This window comes from Triticum aestivum, chromosome 3A (assembly GCF_018294505.1).
Source record: "Triticum aestivum cultivar Chinese Spring chromosome 3A, IWGSC CS RefSeq v2.1, whole genome shotgun sequence".
Lineage (NCBI taxonomy): Eukaryota > Viridiplantae > Streptophyta > Magnoliopsida > Poales > Poaceae > Triticum > Triticum aestivum.
In genome coordinates, this window is record NC_057800.1 from 208601367 (window position 1) to 208608686 (window position 7320).

General features: G+C 47.3%; 1 long non-coding RNA gene across 13 annotated transcripts; it reads right to left on the bottom strand.

Moving 5' to 3' along the window:
- Window positions 1–2087: 2087 nt before the first annotated feature.
- LOC123060986 (uncharacterized) lies at window positions 2088–7314 on the bottom strand. Of its 13 annotated transcripts, XR_006428415.1 has the most exons (5): window positions 7018–7314; window positions 6675–6865; window positions 6012–6499; window positions 5745–5839; window positions 3978–5662 (listed from the first exon to the last, which is right to left on the bottom strand). It is a non-coding gene; the product is annotated as an uncharacterized lncRNA (long non-coding RNA). The 13 variants fall into 13 exon arrangements; XR_006428422.1 differs by adding an exon at window positions 2088–2507 and having other exon boundaries at window positions 4424–5662; window positions 6012–7314; XR_006428421.1 differs by adding an exon at window positions 2514–3717 and having other exon boundaries at window positions 4424–5662; window positions 6012–7314.
- Window positions 7315–7320: the final 6 nt, after the last annotated feature.

Here is a 7320-nt window from a genome sequence, read left to right on the forward strand (position 1 = left end):
GAGCACATAGTGATGGAGTCGCCGATCTCTGCTGGGGTCACGACAAGGTCCGGGGGCACCCCCCGAAGAAGCCACCGGACGGGGTCCCGAAGAAGGGCAGATCAGCGCTGATCCCCTGAGGCGACGTTGCTGCTCCGTCGCCAGCAGGCGCTGCTGCGGGTTCGGCTGTCGTGCCCTCGCGTGCCCCTGGGGCTCGCGTGCCAGTGCCCTAGGAAAAACCTTCAGGCTTGGTGCTCCAGAAGAGGCCGAGGGAGTATGCTGCCATAGATCAGTAAGTGCTTTGTCCTAATCCTTCATTCCTGTCCTTGTTGTAGTTTCTTGATATCTTCCTTTGCACTGACAGGCCAACATCGATGGTGAAGAAGAAGGGGGTGACCGCAACCCCTGAGGCCCCGCAACCAGCTGCTGTCGCGCCTCCTCCGACGCAGAGGGACGGTGGTGGCTCGCGAGCCTCAGTATCCGGGTCGTCCTCGGAATATTCATAGGCCTGACCTTAGGAGAAGGCGATCTCCATGGCCACGGCAGCTCCGGAGGCGCCTGCCCCCAGCTTGCTTGCTGAGGCTCCGAAGGCTCAGGAGGCCCCGGCCTCTTCTGGTGCCGCCGACCTACAGGCCTTGGCGCCGATGCTGCCTCCTCCTGTTCCTATCACGCTGTTGGGTTGTGATCCTTCTGCCTCACCTAATGCTCTAGAGGAGGCTTTTTCCGTGCTGAGCCAGCTTTGGGTCGACCTTCAGGGCGCCGACCGTCGCTTGGCGTCAGGGCACCTGGAGCTGATCTCGGGGTGGTTGCGGTCTGACACGTCCATGAGGGCGGCGTGGGGCCAAGCAGTGGCAGCTTCTAAGGAGGGTAAGCGGGTCGTCGACCTGGCCGCAGCCGCCTGCGAGGTGGCGTTGAAGGATGCCGAGGACGTCAAGGAGCACTACCGGGTGGCGGAAGCCGGGCTGGAGACCCTGCGCAATGAACATGCTGCCGAAGCTCGTCAGCACGAGGCACGGGAGGAGAAGCAGAAGGCTCAGGAAGACGTGGTGACCGGTCGTGACACGGAGCTGGAGCAGCTGGCGCGGGCGTAGGCCGTGGAGCGCCGCCGTCTGGAGGAGCTGGAGAAGAAGATGGAGACGGAGAAGGCCCAGCTGGAGGCCAAGGCGAAGGTTCTTGCTGAAGGTCACCTGGCCTTCAAGTCCCTTGAGCTAAGGTCCCGCGAGGCACTGCAGGAGCTCTACGAGAAGGGCTTGGATAAGCCGTTTGTGACTGATGATGATGGCCCCGCCCAGCTACTTCCTCAGCTCGTTAAGGCGCTCGAGGACGTCGTTAATGGAATCGGCCCCGTGGTGGAGGGGGAAGCCCGCGCGCTCTCCTCCTCGGCTTTGACGCGCGTCTTCAGCCACCTTCATCTTCATGACCCTGATGTCAACCTCGGTGTCCTACTCGAGCCTATGGATGAAGAGCGCTGCGTAGCTGCTGCCGAAGCCGTGAAGTACCAGGTGGAGGCCCTATTGAAGAAGTTCCTCGCCATCAACCCTGCACCTCCGGCTGATGGTGTCGCCAATCCCCAGACCACGGCCGATGTCACAAGCGATGGCGACGCTGCCAACGGGGAGGCGCTCCCTGACGACAGCGCCCAAGGCTGAAGAGGAGGCTTGCTTGCGGACGGTGGTGCTCCTTCCCATTTTTACTTTCCTGCGATATGCAACGTGCTTCGTGGAGGCGTCAAAACTTGTGTTTGGTATTTGAAGAATAACTAGTACAAATGCCCGTGCGTTGCACCAGGCGGAATATTAAATATAACTTGCTCCACATGCCATTATGCAACACTTTTTAAATCCAATTTTTGCAAACATCAGAAATAAGGATGCACTGAGTATTTCTTTTTGGACCATGAAATTTGGACGTATCCTAACAATGTTCGACATGACCTATTTCAGCTCTCCGATGAAACAGTAATTGTGTATGGCATAGTCTTTCAATCAATTTTATTTATTGTTGTACAGAAAAACATGAATATTTTTTAATTTTGAGGAGGTGTTTTTTAAGAAATTGGAGTTAATTCTCATTTTTATGGTGACGAACGTTTTTTGAAATATTATATTTCATTTGTAATTTATTTTGAACTAATTTTTGGGCTTGACCCATTGAAATACTTTTATTCACACACACACAGAGACACACACACACACACACACACACACACACACACAACACGCACGGACTCAATCTTTCTTCCCGTTCCCCAGTCTTCTTCCCCACTGCCGCCGCCGCCTCCCTTGCCCCCCTTGTTCTCGGAAGACAAGGGTAGAAAGAATAATGCTTCCGGTGGCTGCAACGTTATGTCTTCCGCCTGCGCCGCCGTATGAACAAGACCTTGGGTGGCTCCTGCTTCCTCCCTGTTCCCTCCCACCCCTCCTCCCGCAGTCTCCAACCATGGCGGTTGGTGGACGTGCAGCTGTTGTATGAAAGCTTGTCCTTAGCATTCAAATTGGCAACCCCTCCTTTCTTTCTTATGCTCCAACCTTGGTTAGTTGTGGCAGTATTAGTATAGTTAGCAGATTCATATTTGCTTTGGTACTAGCCTTTGACACTTTTTGATTAGTTACTAAACAATGTGTATGGCCCAAATGGCAGCATGTAGTCAGCATGAGAAAGATCTCTATTGCTCGATAGTGTACTGCTTACATGTTCAAGCATCTTAGTCCTAACAAAACAGAGCATCACAATTGCCTCAGGAATATGCAACGCTATACTCTGAGGTCACCTTTAGAGAACAAATCAGAAGATCTTGCAGCATGTCGAGTCAACAAATGTACAACATTAATAGGTATTTTTAGATCCACTATGAATTACTCTCTCGTGTGTGTGTGTGTGTGTATATATTTCTTCTCTAGATACCAAGAACCATTTTTCTTGATTTACATTTACAGACAGACATCCAATGTTACCGACACACATCTCACTCGCATGCCTAGCTGCCTGACATGTTTTTGTGACGGATTCCTTGGCGGTTGCTAGTAGTACCCTATAAATATTTCTCATAGCTAGTTCATGATGCCACTTGTTGCAGTTGGTTGCATCGAAATTTCGTTGATTCCAGTCAATCAACAAGTTTTTCTACTAAAGCTTAGTATGTACTCACGGGAGTAACTTAAGTCTCTGGCCGAGGGATCTTTACTTTGAAAAGGTTTGATCTGAATCTATCTTGAAAGAACAGCTTGAGGTCTCGCTTATTAAGATCAGGCTTTTATGTTCTACATTTATTAAAGAAAGTATTCTAGAGAAAGAGAGCACACTTTATTCAACTTGCAGTTTACATAGGCTAAGATGTACACTGAAAACACAAAAGCTGGTGATGCCAAATAAACCATACATGTGCTTTTTTTCTTTGCATTCCTCTCGATAAACTTGCATATCTTACATTGTGCTGTTCCTGTAATTGATGCAAAGATCTAATAATTTCACATCTATCAGTCCTAAAGAGTGCAAGCTGTCCATATACACGCAAGGTAATGATGATGGAACCTATGGTTGCAGGCACAAAGGAAAGTTCATGCCTTTTTCAAAACGACAGAACCGTAGTTAGCTTGGCAAGCTTGGCATGAGATCGGGCGTACCTCAGGTGGAGCACGGTCTGTACTACGAGATTGTAAGACAGCGTAGAAAGGCGACTTGTAGCGCAAAGTGGACGTACAAAGCTAGCCAAGCCAGCGGAAGCCGTGTGTTTGTAAGCTGTGTGCTTGTATTTGTAGTAGCACGCATAAAAAACAGAGAAAGTTGTTGGTTTAATGCCTCCAGTGTATATCAACAAAACTTAAATTGTGAGCAATCAGAAGTAGCGCCAATTTTTCAGAAAAAATAAACTGAAACATAGTGCGCCACGGAGCAAACACAATATCCATGAATCAAGATTAGCTGCAGGAATTAGAAGATCCTCTGCACACTTATGGGCAGATCCATCCTTGGATCCACTCTCTAACATCTCGGAAAGATTAATCTCAAACCACAGACAAATTCGAAAGTGATCAGGCCCAAATTCTACAGAACTTCCTAAGTAAACAAATGAACATTGTAGCAAACTGACTAGACGACTTTAGTTTGAACAGTCCAACAAGCAATTCAGCAGCACAATACCCATGACAAAGTGATACAACATTTGCGCGACTGAACCTACTCCAATTTTGGTCCTAATTTGTATCTGAAACTCATCGGTGGACACAGAGCATACGACCACAGTAAAGCAGGGCACAATTCAGTTCTAGATCAGATCTCAAGCAAGTGCTACTCTGGAGGCCGGTCGCCAGCAAGAGCAAAGGAGTAGTAACCCACGGGCCTATTGAGCAGCGAGGCGGAAAAAATAAACTGAAACAGGGGCTCAGGTGATGGATGGCTCAGGCGATGGACAGCTCAGGCGATTAACTTTCAAGAGGAGACATACCTCTGGTGTAGCCGCCTCAGGCGATGGACGGCTTGACGGATGTTCTCCTTCCGCCGACGAACTTGGCATTGGACGGCTCGATGACTCGACATCCCAGACTCCCAGCTATCTTGCTCTGGCAGCTTACTGGTAGCAGACCAAAATGTTTGGATGCCTGTTCTGGAAGTTGTTCCAAATTTGTGCAGCTCCCTAGGTGGACTCATAGAAGGTTGAACAATGTTTTGTTAATCAGATACAGCATCCCTACACTTAAAAAATGCATAAACAAAATCTACCTCATTAGATGCATCCTTATATGATTCTTGGCAGTTAGCTGAACACAGAGATAATAAGAAACACAAGAAACTGGATTTTTAAACTTGCATTATTGCAGTATGCAAGAAATTGATGATATTGTCCCCAAGTGGTCTAACAATGCACCAAGTGATTATGTAGAGAATTATAGATTCACCAAATTCTTAAATCAGTATTTTAATCAAACAACATTTGTTAATTTGAAACTATTTGATATTGTTGATTGTTCGTAAGTCTATTTTAGTTAGAGAATGTTCTCAATCGGATTACCATCCCTCTTTCTTTCAATTAGGTTCAGCAAATTCCTGTTATTACCTTGACAGTGCCCACTGCTGGACAGAGTTAATTATTTTGGCAAGAAATCTCTGTTATAAATGGTCCAAATTTATCTATATGTATTATGTATATCCCCAACAATAGAAAAAAACATTCTGGTCCTCTTCCTCGCTAGCAAATTTTCGTCAGAGATAGGGATATGCCAATGACCTTTCTCTGATTTCTGAGTTTCAGAGGTAGAGGGTGGAACAATTAGAAAGTCAACAAAGGGCTAGACGAATCTGATTGAAAAACTAAAACAAACAGAATATCTTGTTGTGAATAAATAATCAATTATATGTCCAATTAGTACTGTCCAGTTAAAGGTCGATGCTAGAATCATAGATCTTACAACTGTACTTCCGAAAAGAACCATTCAGTGTCAGACTTTTATTATTGATAAATGTCAGGATCTCATATCATACAATCATAGTCCTCCTAGATTAGGATTATACCAAATTAGTGAACGAATAAAATAACTACAATTTGGAGCTTCAAGTAAAGCAAACGGTTAACTAAATTCTCTAGTCGACAGCCATGTTGGTACCTGAAGAATCACCCTCCCCCTGCTGTTAGTTCAGCACCTCGGTCCCTCGCTCTTCACGCAGCATCCGATCCCAAATCTCCAACCTGGTAGCCAATTATGGTCAACAAATAGTAGCATGGAATACTTTTACAACTAAGTTAGAATCAGAAAATAAGACATGCTTACCATGTTGACGTACATGACACTGGAACCACTCGTGCAATCATTTTCTAGATGTGTCTCTTTAGGTTCAAAACTGTGAATTTCAGAGATGCGCTTCTCTGAAAGTATAAAGATGCCATATCAGACTCGACACTTGGCTCAACAAATCGTATAGTTCGGTGCAAGTATTTATACTGCTTTCATGTGCAAATCCAAGTGAGAGTAGTATATTGGTAATCCATATTTCAGATGGAAACAGGAAAACTGAAGTGTGATTTTAGAGGTGAATACCTTATCCTCCACCTCATGGATAAAACAGTCGCCGTCAGATGTGTGGTGAAGTGCGGGCCACCATGCGATCAATGCAAACAAGCACACCACTGCCCATCATATTTTGGGGGAAAATTATATAGTAGTGCTCTCCGGCGTTCATCCTTTGTTCTGTGTTTTCTTTTCACTTCTTCTTTGCAATTCTTGTTCTTGTCAGGCGTCGTGAAAAATTGACGAAGGGAAAAACAAAATAATAAAGTAAGAACAGAGGCAACGGACGCCATGGTGTGAGCTGTGAGCACAAAAATTCCTCTCACTGAATTTTTACAGCTTGGTCGACCTTTCACTTGGGCCCTTTTTTCACCACATGCCGACATCATTAGCTGTGTGGCGGTGTCGGTGGCGGCGGTGCGGCCGCTAAAGGCATTCTGCGCGGATGGCACTGCCACCGCGGATGACGAAGATGCTGTCAGTTGCTGTCGATCTACCACCAATACAAATCTTGTTTTCTGAAGAGAATCTCACCAAACAATATCAGACTCGACACTTGGCTCAACAAATCGTACAGTTCGGTGCAAGTATTTATACTGCTTTCATGTGCAAATCCAAGTGATAGTAGTATATTGGTAATCCATATTTCAGATGGAAACAGGAAAACGGAAGTGTGATTTTAGAGGTGAATACCTTATCCTCCACCTCATGGATAAAACAGTCGTCGTCAGATGTGTGGTGAAGTGCTGGCCACCATGCGATCAATGCAAGCAAGCACACCACTACCCATCATATTTTGGGGGAAAATTATATAGTAGAAAGCATGTGAATAGAACAAAAAACATCTACTGATCTCCATCCATCATGCCATGTATGTTGGTTCCCTTGCAGTTCAGGTAAGACAAGACAACCAAATTAAGCAATTGAACAGAGAAAGCCATCCAGCAGGAGCAGAGGAGCGGGATTGATCAAGCAGTTGGGAATCAGTTAAAAAACAAAGAGGAAAGGGGAGAGGCTAGGGTGGAAGTAAGCTCACGGGAAGGTAGTGAACGGAGGGAGCGCAGCGACCGCGGCCAGAGCCTCCGTGTCCGTGTCGCCGTAAGCCTCGGCCGGATCGGACGCTGCCCCGCCTCCCACGCGTCCTCCTCCTCCCGGCCATTTCCCGCGGCGGAGAGGAGCGTGATGAGCAGCTGGTCGCGGTCGGCGGCGTGCGCTCGAACCGGCCGACGCGGGCCAGGAGCGCGGCGGCCTGGGCCTCGCCTTCGGCGAACCGCGCCCGGAGGACTCGGACGACGCGGGGAGGAGGGCGCGGCGGAGAGGAGACAGGCCAGGATGCGGG